This window comes from Procambarus clarkii, chromosome 24, assembly GCF_040958095.1.
Source record: "Procambarus clarkii isolate CNS0578487 chromosome 24, FALCON_Pclarkii_2.0, whole genome shotgun sequence".
Classification (NCBI taxonomy): domain Eukaryota; kingdom Metazoa; phylum Arthropoda; class Malacostraca; order Decapoda; family Cambaridae; genus Procambarus; species Procambarus clarkii.
Genome location: NC_091173.1, coordinates 31,208,014 through 31,223,348, shown reverse-complemented (window position 1 = coordinate 31,223,348; position 15,335 = coordinate 31,208,014). Strand labels below are relative to the sequence as shown.

Sequence of the window (15,335 nt, the reverse complement as noted above, 5' to 3'; positions counted from 1 at the left end):
CTGAGGAAGCTGATGTAGCCCCATGTAGCCGCGGGAGTTTTGAATGGAACGTGAAAAATAAAAGCACCCGGAGGCGCGTTGCGCACCCGAAGCCTGGGCCTGCAGGCGCGTTGCGCACCCGAAGCCTGGGCCTGCAGGCGCGTTGCGCAGTTAAAGGGTTAAGGAGATGGAAATAGGGAGTGAGCTAGGGAACAGTGATCATAAAGAAATCAGATTTAGCATAGAATGGAATACATCTGTAGGAGAAAATTCTGTTAAAGTGCCTAATTTTCGAAAAGCTGATTTCAATAGCCTAAGAAATTTTTTGGGTCAAATAGATTGGAATGTCTTGGGGATGGGGTGTGGGCTAGACGCAAACCCAGCGACAGGTGACGGAAAAAGGGATTTCGATGTGGATTCAAAATATAACCTATTTAAAAATATTCTAAGCAAAGCCCAGGAATGTAGTATACCATATAAATTGAATACATCGAATACTAATGATCCTAAGTGGAAAACAAAGGATCTAAAGAACCTTATAGGTAAAAAGAGAGCGTGGTACAAAAGGATTAAGAATGGGGAAGTTAGTTTAGAACAGGAATTCGTAAAACTGGTTAGAAATGTTAAAAAAGGAGATAAGGAAAGCAAAAAGAAACTACGAAGTTCGCATAGCAGGGCAAGCAAAGACAAATCCTAAAGGATTTTTTCAGTTATATCGAACTAAGACTAGGGAAAGGATAGGTCCATTAAAAACTAAGACAGGTCAAATAACGAATAATGACGAGGAGATGAGTAGCATTTTTAATAAATATTTTGTATCTGTATTTACTAAAGAGGAACCTAACAATATGCTTTCAGCCGAACAAATATATGTGGGTGGGGACGAGGACAGGTTGACTAGTTTAGCAGTTACCAGGGAGGATGTAATTAAACAAATAATAAAACCAAAACCAAACAAATCCCCAGGGCCGGATGAAGTGTTTACCAGGGTGCTTAAAGAATGCAAAGAGGAGCTTTCCAAGCCACTGTCTACCATATTTAATAAATCAATAGAGTTAGGCAGAGTACCAGAGTTATGGAAAGTTGCTAATGTGATACCAGTGTTTAAGAAAGGAGATAGATCACCTGTGTCTAACTATCGACCAATTAGCCTAACGTCTATTGTGGGAAAGTTACTTGAATCTATAATTGCAAATAAAATTCGTCTTCATCTTGAAAAACATAAATTAATAATTGAGTCGCAACATGGTTTTATAAATGGCCGTTCATGTTTAACAAATTTGTTATCTTTTTATTCTAGCATAGTTGAGGCAGTTGATAGTGGTAAGGATTGTGATGTTGTGTACCTTGACTTTAGCAAAGCTTTTGATACAGTGCCACATGAAAGACTGATTAAAAAGATAGAAAGAGGCTCATGGTATTGGGGGTGCAATATTAAGCTGGATTAGGGCATGGCTATACCAAAGGAAACAGAGTTAGTATAAATGGAGTCAAGTCAGAGTGGGAAAATGTTGCAAGTGGAGTGCCTCATGGCTCTGTCCTGGGCCCTCTGTTGTTTATAATATATATAAATGATTTAGATTCAGGTTTGAGTAGCAACATTTGCAAATTTGCCGATATGAAAATCGGTAGGGAAATTAATTCGGAGGAGGACTCACTATCTCTTCAAGTTGATCTAAATAGGGTTTTGAAATGGTCAAAGGATTGGCAGATGCAGTTTAATGCTGATAAATGTAAAGTTCTGAAGTTAGGTAATGATGATAGAGTTACAAGATACGAGCTAGATGGTGTTGAGATTGCGAAAGGGATCTGAGAGTTATGATTAGTAAGAATTTAAAACAAAAGGATCAATGCATGAATGTTCGTAATAAGGCAAATAGGACACTGGGGTTTATTAATCAAAGCGTTAGTAACAAGACACCTGGTGTGGTTCTTCAGCTATATCTAGCTATGGTTAGGCCCTATTTAGATTATGCAGTTCAGTTTCGGTCACCGTACTATAGAATGGATATAAATTCACTTGAACGTGTCCAGCGTAGGATGACTAAGTTAATTCCCCAAATTAGAAATCTTTCATATGAAGAAAGATTAACAAAGCTTAAGTTGTATTCACTGGAAAGGCAAAGAGTTAGGGGTGACATGATAGAGGTTTACAAGTGGATGAATGGACATAACAAAGGGGATATTAATATTTTACATATTATGTATTAGGGGATATTAATATTTTACATATTATGTAGGGGATATTATGTTTTACAACGAGAAGTAACGAAGGAGGAGACCAGCAGTAAAGGGACCTCGTCTTGGAGAGTTGTGAAAGACAGGGGCCTTAAGAAGACTTTGATAAAGCCGCCTTCAAACGCCATAGCAACCTCTAATTCATTTGACGTTTTGGAGGACGAGTGCTGTGGAGAGACTGTGGATCGCGCAAAAGGGAAAGCAACGAAGAGAAAGGAAGCGCAGGCCCCTCAGAGGGTAAAGGAAGTACCTAAGCAAACATTAGTTGTGGGAGATTCCCAGATAAGGTATTTGGATAGAACGTTTTGTGCTAGAGATAGGGGGAACAGGTTAAGGGTTTGCTATCCCGGAGCTGGCATTGGTGATATTATAAACAACATGAATGATATTATGGCTGGTAATGGGAACAATCCCATTATTTGCATTAGCGTGGGAGGAAATGATGTTGGTCGAGTTAGGAGTGAGGAACTGATTCAGAGGTATAAAACAGCCATAAAGTTAGTTAGGAGCAAGGGAGGAATCCCGATCATATGTGGCATTCTTCCAAGAAAGGGAGTGGGAAATGAATGGATATCGAGGGCACTTGGTGTCAATTGCCGGCTGGAAAGATATTGCAAATCAAATGCAATATCTTTCATAGACAACTGGGAACACTTCTATGGAAGAAATGAAATGTATGCTCGTGATGGGGTGCATCTATCGAGAGCTGGGGTTGTTGCTGTTGCGAACTCGATAGAAGAAGTGGTTAGAGGTGTTTGTTTGGGTTTAAACTGTTAGTAGATAGAGGTATGGGAATTGATTTGGAGGAAGGAGGTAATAAAAGTATGTGTTTGTGGGAGAAAGGAATTGGCAAAACGACCAGGGAAAGAGAAGGTCCGCAAAATAACAATTCACTTAGGGTATATTACACTAACAGTAGAAGTCTAAGAAATAAAATTAACGAATTAAATGCTCTTGTCTGCACAGAAAAAATAGATATTATTGCACTTACCGAAACGTGGATGAATGTAGAAAATAGAGAACTATTAGCTGAATATCAAATATATGGATTTAAACTATTTCACACAGATAGATATATTAGACGAGGAGGTGGAGTAGCCATATATGTTAGGGACAATTTGAAATGTAGTCTCAAAGAGGGAATCAAAACAGAGCCACACACAGAAACTATTTGGATTGAATTAAACGAAAAAGCTAATAATATTATAATAGGAGTAATATATAGGCCACCAAATTTAGACAGAATGGAAGCAAAGCATCTATGGGATGAAATATCTAGAGCATCTAGATCTAACAGTATTTATGTCATGGGTGACTTTAATTTTAGCGGAATAAACTGGTTGAACAAAACAGGGAATAGTGAAGCAGAAGATTTTCTAGAATTAATTGACGATTGCTTTCTTACGCAACACATTAAGGAACCAACACGGGAAAATAATATTTTAGATTTAGTGTTAACTAACAGGGAAATGCAAATTAATGACATCGAAATAGGGAGTGAGCTAGGGAGCAGTGATCACAAAGAAATCAGATTTAGCATAGAATGGAATAGACCTGTAGGAGAAAATTCTGTTAAAGTGCCAGATTTTCGAAAAGCTGATTTTAATAGCCTAAGAAATTTTTTGGGTCAAATTGATTGGAAAGTCTTGGGTATGGGGTGTGGGCCGGTCTTGGAGCGAGACATGAACCCAGCGATAGGTGACTTAAATGGGGATTTCGATGTGGATTCAATATATAACTTATTTAAGAATATTCTAAACAAAGCACAGGAACGTAGTATACCATACAAATTGAATAGATCGAATACTAATGACCCAAAGTGGATAACAAAGAATTTGAAGAACCTTATAGGTAAAAAGAGAGCTTGGTACAAAAGGATTAAAAATGGGGAGGTCACTTTAGAACAGGAATTCGTACAACTGGTTAGAAATGTTAAAAAAGAGATAAGGAAAGCAAAAAGAAACTATGAAGTTCGCATAGCAGGGCAAGCAAAGACAAATCCTAAAGGGTTTTTTCAGTTATATCGTACTAAGACTAGGGAAAGGATAGGTCCATTAAAAACTGAGACAGGTCAAATAACAGATAGTGATGAAGAGATGAGTAGTATTTTTAATAAATATTTTGTATCTGTATTTACTAAAGAGGAACTTAACAATATGCCTTCAGCCGAACAAGTCTATGTGGGTGGGGACGAGGACAGGTTGACGAGTTTAACAGTTACCAGGGAGGATGTTCTTAAACAAATAGTAAAACTCAAACCAAACAAATCCCCAGGGCCGGATGAAGTGTTTGCCAGGGTGCTTAAAGAATGCAAAGAGGAGCTTTGTGACCCACTGTCAACCATATTTAATAAATCAATAGAGTCAGGCAGAGTGCCAGAGTTTTGGAAAGTTGCTAATGTGATACCAGTTTTTAAGAAAGGAGATAGATCACTTGCGTCTAACTATCGACCAATTAGCCTAACGTCTATTGTGGGAAAGTTACTCGAATCTATAATAGCAAATAAAATTCGTCTTCATCTTGAAAAACATAAATTAATAATTGAGTCGCAACATGGTTTTATAAATGGCCGTTCATGTTTAACAAATTTGTTATCTTTTTATTCTAGCATTATTGAGGCAGTTGATAGTGGTAAGGATTGCGATGTTGTATACCTTGACTTTAGCAAAGCTTTTGATACAGTGCCACATGAAAGACTGATTAAAAAGATAGAGTCTCATGGTATTGGGGGTGCTATATTAAGCTGGATTAGGGCATGGCTATACCAAAGGAAACAGAGAGTTAGTATAAATGGAATCAAGTCAGAGTGGGAAAATGTTGTAAGTGGAGTGCCTCAAGGCTCTGTCCTGGGACCTCTGTTGTTTATAATATATATAAATGATTTAGATTCAGGTTTGAGTAGCAACATTTGCAAATTTGCCGATGATACGAAAATCGGTAGGGAAATTAATTCGGAGGAGGACTCACTATCACTTCAAGTTGATCTACATAGGGTTTTGAAATGGTCAAAGGATTGGCAGATGCAGTTTAATGCTGATAAATGTAAAGTTCTGAGGTTAGGTAATGATGATAGAGTTACAAGATACGAGCTAGATGGTGTTGTGATTGCGAAGTCGGATTGCGAAAGGGATCTGGGAGTTATGATTAGTAAGAATTTAAAACAAAAGGATCAATGCATAAATGTTCGTAATAAGGCAAATCGGACACTTGGATTTATTAATCGCAGCGTTAGTAACAAGACACTTGGTGTGGTTCTCAAGCTATATCTTGCTCTAGTTAGGCCCCATTTAGATTATGCAGTTCAGTTTTGGTCGCCATATTATAGAATGGATATAAATTCACTTGAACGTGTCCAGCGTAGGATGACTAAGTTAATTCCCCAAATTAGAAATCTTTCATATGAAGAAAGATTAACAAAGCTTAAGTTGCATTCACTGGAAAGGCGAAGAGTTAGGGGTGACATGATAGAGGTTTACAAGTGGATGAATGGACATAACCGGGGGGATATTAATAGGGTATTAAAAGTATCAACACAGGACAGAACACGAAACAATGGGTATAAATTGGATAAGTTTAGATTTAGGAAAGACTTGGGTAAATACTGGTTCAGTAACAGGGTTGTTGATTTGTGGAACCAATTGCCGCGTAACATTGTGGAGGTGGGGTCCCTCGATTGTTTCAAGCACGGGTTGGACAAGTATATGAGTGGGATTGGGTGGTTATAGAATAGGAGCTGCCTCGTATGGGCCAATAGGCCTTCTGCAGTTACCTTTGTTCTTATGTTCTTATGTAATAGGGTATTAAAAGTATCAACACAAGATAGAACACGAAACAATGGGTATAATTTGATTAAGTTTAGATTTAGGAAAGACTTGGGTAAATACTGGTTCAGTAACAGGGTTGTTGATTTGTGGAGCCAATTGCCGCGTAACGTGGTGGAAGTGGGGTCCCTCGATTGTTTCAAGCGTGGGTTGGACATGTATATGAGTGAGATTGGGTGGTTATAAATAGGAGCTGCCTCGTATGGGCCAATAGGCCTTCTGCAGTTGCCTTTGTTCTTATGTTCTTATGTTCTTAACAGCACAAAGAGTATGGAGGGAGGAGAAATGTTGGCGAGTGAGGTGTTGGTGAGGGAGGGAAGAATGTGTCGTTTGCTGGCTGGTGTGGTGGCCACTCATGTTGTTTTGACTCACCATACCAACTTAGTGGTTCGTTACGGTGAACAAAACAAGCAGATACTTATATAACGTGTGTGTGTATATATAGTGTAATAACAGCAAGTTATTCCTTTACTGTTTTATGAACATAATAGTTCATAATAGTTCTTGTCTTGTGTTAATAATTGAGTCGCAACATGGTTTTATAAATGGCCGTTCATGTTTAACAAATTTGTTATCTTTTTATTCTAGCATTGTTGAGGCAGTTGATAGTGGTAAGGATTGCGATGTTGTATACCTTGACTTTAGCAAAGCTTTTGATACAGTGCCACATGAAAGACTGATTAAAAAGATAGAGTCTCATGGTATTGGGGGTGCTATATTAAGCTGGATTAGGGCATGGCTATACCAAAGGAAACAGAGAGTTAGTATAAATGGAATCAAGTCAGAGTGGGAAAATGTTGTAAGTGGAGTGCCTCAAGGCTCTGTCCTGGGACCTCTGTTGTTTATAATATATATAAATGATTTAGATTCAGGTTTGAGTAGCAACATTTGCAAATTTGCCGATGATACGAAAATCGGTAGGGAAATTAATTCGGAGGAGGACTCACTATCACTTCAAGTTGATCTACATAGGGTTTTGAAATGGTCAAAGGATTGGCAGATGCAGTTTAATGCTGATAAATGTAAAGTTCTGAGGTTAGGTAATGATGATAGAGTTACAAGATACGAGCTAGATGGTGTTGTGATTGCGAAGTCGGATTGCGAAAGGGATCTGGGAGTTATGATTAGTAAGAATTTAAAACAAAAGGATCAATGCATAAATGTTCGTAATAAGGCAAATCGGACACTTGGATTTATTAATCGCAGCGTTAGTAACAAGACACTTGGTGTGGTTCTCAAGCTATATCTTGCTCTAGTTAGGCCCCATTTAGATTATGCAGTTCAGTTTTGGTCGCCATATTATAGAATGGATATAAATTCACTTGAACGTGTCCAGCGTAGGATGACTAAGTTAATTCCCCAAATTAGAAATCTTTCATATGAAGAAAGATTAACAAAGCTTAAGTTGCATTCACTGGAAAGGCGAAGAGTTAGGGGTGACATGATAGAGGTTTACAAGTGGATGAATGGACATAACCGGGGGGATATTAATAGGGTATTAAAAGTATCAACACAGGACAGAACACGAAACAATGGGTATAAATTGGATAAGTTTAGATTTAGGAAAGACTTGGGTAAATACTGGTTCAGTAACAGGGTTGTTGATTTGTGGAACCAATTGCCGCGTAACATTGTGGAGGTGGGGTCCCTCGATTGTTTCAAGCACGGGTTGGACAAGTATATGAGTGGGATTGGGTGGTTATAGAATAGGAGCTGCCTCGTATGGGCCAATAGGCCTTCTGCAGTTACCTTTGTTCTTATGTTCTTATGTAATAGGGTATTAAAAGTATCAACACAAGATAGAACACGAAACAATGGGTATAATTTGATTAAGTTTAGATTTAGGAAAGACTTGGGTAAATACTGGTTCAGTAACAGGGTTGTTGATTTGTGGAGCCAATTGCCGCGTAACGTGGTGGAAGTGGGGTCCCTCGATTGTTTCAAGCGTGGGTTGGACATGTATATGAGTGAGATTGGGTGGTTATAAATAGGAGCTGCCTCGTATGGGCCAATAGGCCTTCTGCAGTTGCCTTTGTTCTTATGTTCTTATGTTCTTAACAGCACAAAGAGTATGGAGGGAGGAGAAATGTTGGCGAGTGAGGTGTTGGTGAGGGAGGGAAGAATGTGTCGTTTGCTGGCTGGTGTGGTGGCCACTCATGTTGTTTTGACTCACCATACCAACTTAGTGGTTCGTTACGGTGAACAAAACAAGCAGATACTTATATAACGTGTGTGTGTATATATAGTGTAATAACAGCAAGTTATTCCTTTACTGTTTTATGAACATAATAGTTCATAATAGTTCTTGTCTTGTGTTAATAATTGAGTCGCAACATGGTTTTATAAATGGCCGTTCATGTTTAACAAATTTGTTATCTTTTTATTCTAGCATTGTTGAGGCAGTTGATAGTGGTAAGGATTGCGATGTTGTATACCTTGACTTTAGCAAAGCTTTTGATACAGTGCCACATGAAAGACTGATTAAAAAGATAGAGTCTCATGGTATTGGGGGTGCTATATTAAGCTGGATTAGGGCATGGCTATACCAAAGGAAACAGAGAGTTAGTATAAATGGATTCAAGTCAGAGTGGGAAAATGTTGTAAGTGGAGTGCCTCAAGGCTCTGTCCTGGGACCTCTGTTGTTTATAATATATATAAATGATTTAGATTCAGGTTTGAGTAGCAACATTTGCAAATTTGCCGATGATACGAAAATCGGCAGGGAAATTAATTCGGAGGAGGACTCACTATCACTTCAAGTTGATCTAGATAGGGTTTTGAAATGGTCAAAGGATTGGCAGATGCAGTTTAATGCTGATAAATGTAAAGTTCTGAGGTTAGGTAATGATGATAGAGTTACAAGATACGAGCTAGATGGTGTTGAGATTGCGAAGTCGGATTGCGAAAGGGATCTGGGAGTTATGATTAGTAAGAATTTAAAACAAAAGGATCAATGCATAAATGTTCGTAATAAGGCAAATCGGACACTTGGATTTATTAATCGCAGCGTTAGTAACAAGACACCTGGTGTGGTTCTCAAGCTATATCTTGCTCTAGTTAGGCCCCATTTAGATTATGCAGTTCAGTTTTGGTCGCCATATTATAGAATGGATATAAATTCACTTGAACGTGTCCAGCGTAGGATGACTAAGTTAATTCCCCAAATTAGAAATCTTTCATATGAAGAAAGATTAACAAAGCTTAAGTTGCATTCACTGGAAAGGCGTAGAGTTAGGGGCGACATGATAGAGGTTTACAAGTGGGTGAATGGACATAACAAAGGGGATATTAATAGGGTATTAAAAGTATCAACACAAGACAGAACACGAAACAATGGGTATAAATTGGATAAGTTTAGATTTAGGAAAGACTTGGGTAAATACTGGTTCAGTAACAGGGTTGTTGATTTGTGGAACCAATTGCCGCGTAACATTGTGGAGGTGGGTCCCTCGATTGTTTCAAGCGCGGGTTGGACAAGTATATGAGTGGGATTGGGTGGTTATAAATAGGAGCTGCCTCGTGTGGGCCAACAGGCCTTCTGCAGTTGCCTTTGTTCTTATGTTCTTAGTCAAATCACTAATATGCACACCATACTTTTGAGTATAGCGATGGTTCACACATTATATAAATATATCACACTACACGCTACTGAATAATATTACTGCAAAAAACTCTATCAGACATTTAAATAATTAAGTAATATTATCTTTGTGGCAACTCCTGCTTGACAGCTCGGGCGGAGCAGACTGCCTCCGATGATTATTCTGTCAACACCTCAATTTTGCCAGACTTCCTCGCCCTATTGCGGCCAAAAATATTTCACCTATGATCCCCCCCCCCCCCCCCGTGGTCAGGGAACACAAATGAACACTTTTATTCGCAATGATAAACACAAATGTAGATACTTATATATAACGTGTGTGTAGAGTGAAATAACAGCAAAACTACAATAGAATCTCGAGTGACGACAGCCTCATATGGCGACCATTTTGGGTAATGAGCGCCCCGATCGCCGACAATTCGTCTCGTTAGGCGACCACTCGTTTGAACAGCAGTCAACACCACATGATGGGGTCTGGGGCTCCTTCTCGCATATTCTCGGACGCCTCCGATGACACAAATAAATTATTTTTCTTTGTTTAAAAATGCTATTGATGCTGGGATGTTGCAAAGCATTGACTTTTTTGAAGAAAAACAAAATTATTTTTTTTAAAGAGAGAACAAATGTCAGAAAGGTTCATTCGGTGTTCAGCAGGTAGGCTGCTCCATGTTTCTTAACAAAAAATAAATAAAAAAAAGTTGAAACAATTTGAAAAATGGACAAATGCCATAAAGGGTTGTGCAGTGTTTGTCGGGTAGGCTGCTCCATTATTGAGATGTAAATGAAAAATACAAAACAAATGGAACACATTTGAAACAAAGATTGTTATAATGGAGCAGCCTACCTGACAAACACTGAACAAACCTTTTGCTATAACAAATATGAAAGGCTTGGGCTGCTGGCTGGGTCATTATGGTTAGTTCTGAGTGAGCAACCATGGGTGGCGCACGTGCCTCTGGCTCCCAAACACCTGTCCGACATGGTGTTGAAAGATTGCGCGCTGTCAGTGTATTCAGACCTTATTGTTTGAAGAACATAAGAGTCATGATATTGGGAAGCTAGGTGCAATAAGGACCTAACACAAAGATCGGATGCAAGTGATACAGCACCTATGAGGATGATACAGCGAGTGTATCCAGTTGAAGCTCTGAGCGCCACTCTTGCCCACTTATGCTATCTTCAATATACAGTATAGTGATGATACATAGATGAATAGTTTTCTGCGTTCAGTGATGATGCATCTGATACAAGTAGCATAGATGAACAGTGGTAGCGGCTTCCATGGTGATGTTTTCCATAGATATTTTCAAGATTAGTTGAATCTCTTCTTGACTGACAAACACTCTTTGAGACTGGCTGAATCTTCCAGAATGCCAGAATCTCTTTTAGATTGACGGACACTCTCCGAGGGTGGCTCAATCTCTTCCTGTGTGAGACCTTACAAAGTGATCTTTTGAAGACTACCTTACATATTGATCTTTTCCAATAATCTTTTCAATACTACCTTATGCTTTACAAGCTTGGCTACATACAACCTATAAGTACTAAAGCCAAGGGTGTACATGAGTGTGTTATTTGCAAGCACACAGAACGAAGAAACAGGACGCGAAAATTTATCTCTACCTGGTGCAACGAGAGTGAAGTCGCGCTGTGTACCATGGACTACTTCGTTGATTATTACACACCTCCAAAGTACCGAGTGTGTAATACAGTGTGTTACTGTGTAAACGGTGTGTGAAACTGTACATATTGTAATTTTAGTGAATTTTTAACAAGTGATATCGTGACAATAAACATATATTATTGGACAATAAACATATATTGTGGACACATTGCTGACATATATCACAGTTCCATGGAACATTATGAACATTCTCACTATATACATACTGTAAATGTCACATATCTGCAACATAAACGATATAAAAAACAAATAAAACCGCATTGGAAATACATAGAACAAATAATTGAAAATATATTTGTGGCAACACGTGTTGCTTGAATGGCCAGTGCGACCATGTCTGGGAGCTTCATGCACGGGCAACCAGCCCCTGATGATGTCACAGCGCACCTTGTCCATGTCCCCACAGCCAAAGTAGAATTTGGTATTTATTTTTGCGTAGACATGTTCAGGGAAGGGAATTTATCATTTTACAACTAAAAACGATTTTTTGGGGGAACACTTGCTGTCATGCGCATTGGGAATTTCACAACAAACTCGGCGCTTCTGAGTGGTTAAATGGGGACATTCGTTTTGAAACACAACCATTTCACATGACGAGCACGGCGCCGGAACGGATTAAATTCGTTATTAAAGGTACCACTGTATTTGTTTATTTTTTATGAACATAATAATTGAATCACTAATATGCATACCATGCCTTTGAGTATAGCGATATTTCCCACATTTCATTATATGAATATATCACACTAGACACTAATGAATAATATTACTGTACTGCATAAAAACAGAGAAAAAATCAGACATTAAAATAATTAGATAATAATATCTTTGTGGCAACTCCCACCTGAATGTGCGGGTGAAGGAGACCAGTACACGAAGCTTAGTGTGACAGCGCCTCAATTTTGCCAGACTTTCTCACCCTATTGCGGCAAAAATATGTCACCTACTATCTTTTTTTTCCCCGCGTGATCACGGAACACAAATGAACACTTTTATAAGACAAAATTTTTCTTTTTTCTTCATCTTGCACCTGGGTATGTAGCAGGCTATAATTGCAAGCACCATCCAGGGGTTAAAGTACAGCTGGAAAATTTCATCAGGACAAATGGGAGGACCTTCGACAAGCCACTGGCTTCCAGTCCTTGTCAAGGTCACTAGTGTAAGTGGCTCTCAAGTTAACTCAGCTAAACTACCACTCACAAGTTAAGTATAGGGTGCACTATAAACTACCACTCACAGGATGAGTTTGGGGTGCACAATAAGCTACCACTCACAGGATGAGTATTTGGTGCACAATAAACTACCACTCACAGGATGAGTATAGGGTGCAAAATGAACTAACACTCACAGGATGAGTATTGGCTGCACAATAAACTATTACTCATGGGAGGAGTATAGGGTATACAATAAACTACCACTCATAGGATGAGTATTGAGTGCAAAACAGCCTAGCTGCCTCCAGACAACAAAAAATCATGATTAAAATTTGGTTACCTAATTAAAACTTGATTTGGGTAATTCAATGGCAGTGCATCGAAGATGATACATGCTTCACTGGTCCCTGTAATACAGTCGGGTTCCTTCTCGACGCACAATCAAGAATTTTAGGTTCAAATCCCAAGCAGGACAGAAATGGTTGGGAACATTTCCTGTCACCTAATGAATCTGTTCACCTAACAGTAAGTAGGTACTCAGGAGTTAGTCAACTTCTTGTAGAGATGCATCCTGGGCAAGGTCAGTAATTAGACCTTGGGGTGGGGACACCTTGATAAAAGCCTAACATGTATGAATACACTCTGGGTTTCTGTGCTCCAACACAATGAATTATTAAATTATTATTATAAATACTGTTGGGTCTGGCCAGTAAAAGTTTGGGTGTCCCAATAACAATTCTGCCATTTGACAAGAAAACCTTAATAAGATTAGATATAGGCCTCATGTTTCCCAACCATGGGAGACATATAGGGTCAAACTGTACACAAACTTTGCTTGTTTTGCAATTGTTAAAATTGCAAATATATTTAGGTTTAGCTAAGGAAAGTTGGGTTAGGTTAGATAGACTAATATTGCATATATCATTTGGTTTACTTGGGTTAGGTTAGGTAGACTATCAAATAAATTGAATCAATTTGCACACTTATCTTATATAATAATATTTATTATAAAAATACAGAGGATTTATTTATTTATTTATTTATTTATATATATACACGAAGGTACATTGGGATTGTGAGGATACATAGCATAGTAATTACATTCTTGTAAAGCCACTAGTATGCGCAGCGTTTCGGGCAGGTCCTTAATCTAAGAAAATTTTAAGTAGGTAAATACTTGCAAAATTTATAAAAATATTAACAGTTACATAGCAAGAAAAAGAATAAAAGATGAGAGAAAATTGTAGGTAGATTAGATTACAATAGTTACATAGTGGGTACAGTATTTGTATTCTGTATAATGCCATTATCCATTCCTAGACTTTGTGTACTATATCATTTATGGGCAATACGTAATACTATGAAATAAAGTTAACAACTTATTTAGGATAAAACCCACACATGTGTATTTGTGAAATTTACCTAAGTAATTTAAACCAAGTCTTTCACACTCTTGGGAGTGCTATGTCAAGGTCTGAGTATGTGGTTAGGATGAGACTTAGATCTTAACGTCTAATAGATTAGACATTGATATGTAAGTCTCGTCCTAATTACACACTCGAACATTAAGAAAGCACTCAGGCGAGTGTGATATTTGGTGTAAATTCTTTACATAAATTTCACAAATACATAAGTATGGGTTTTTATCCCATGTTATTATGTCTGGGAGAAGACATTACCATTACTTACAGAAATTATTATTATTATAAATTATTATATAGGGTCCGTCTAATTACCACAAGCTACACAAGCTTCAGAAAGCTTCCTGGCAATACGTTAGTAATGAATAAATATGATATGTTAGGTTAGGCTAACCTAACCTAACCTAACCTAACCTAATCTATCCTAACCTAACCTAACTTAACTTAACCAAACCAAACCTAACCTAACCGACGCTTGGATCGTCGACTTGATTTGGCGTCACCAGCTTTTTATTTTCGTCTAATTTCTTCATAAAAGGTACTTTTTCAGATTAAAATTATGTTTTTTCGTGTTGTATATTCAGCACCAACATTATAATGAGTAAATATATCATATTTATTCATTACTAACGTATTGCCAGGAAGCTTTCTGAAGCTTGTGTAGCTTGTGGTAATTAGACGGACCGATTATATATATTGAATGGATATGCTGTGTTCTAATGATAGTTAATGCTGATAGGTACAGCGTTATTTTAGGTTGTGTAGCTTCAGTGTCTGCTTTATAATTGTAAAAAAAAGTTATATTTGTAGCGTTAAGCACATATATTACCAGTGACAGAGTGCTGATAACACCCATCCTAAATTATTATAAATGAACGGGGGGGGGGGGAAGCAAAAGAAATTGTGAGAGAGAGTTTAAAGCATATTTTCATTCTTGTCATGTCGAGCTAATACAAAGATCTCAAGACAAAACAATAACAAACAATCTTACTCACCTACCACACCAATTGTTGGTGGGTAAATAAGCAGAAGTCTTCAATGAGTGAGGTAATGAGGCCAAGACTGTGAGAGCTCGCAGCCAATGTTGACGTCTACGGCAGTGTTGCCACTTTCACAATGGAAACACTGCTGGAAAATGAAAAATCCCAAGAATTCCCCAGAATACCTTAACTGAGAGCCACAATTTCCCTAGCTTGTATCTGAGATCGATCGAGCCTTCCATCTTTTATCTTTCTTTCTTTCTTCCTTTTTCTTTCTTTCTTTCTTTCTTTATCTTTCTTTCTTTCTTTCTTTCTTTCTTTCTTTCTTTCTTTCTTTCTTTCTTTCTTTCTTTCTTTCTTTCTTTCTTTCTTTCTTTCTTTCTTTCTTTCTTTCTTTCTTTCTTTCTTTCTTTCTTCCTTTATCTTTCTTTCATTCATTAATTTGTTTATTCATTCA

General features: G+C 37.9%; 1 protein-coding gene across 1 annotated transcript in view; it reads right to left on the bottom strand.

Moving 5' to 3' along the window:
* The window catches only part of LOC123761588 (zinc finger protein 436), a 111,248-nt gene extending 96,195 nt beyond the window's left edge, over positions 1–15,053 (bottom strand). The window contains 1 exon segment of the mRNA XM_045747606.2: positions 14,894–15,053. The gene's annotated coding sequence lies outside the window, so the exon portion shown is untranslated.
* Between the last annotated feature and the right edge of the window lie 282 nt (positions 15,054–15,335).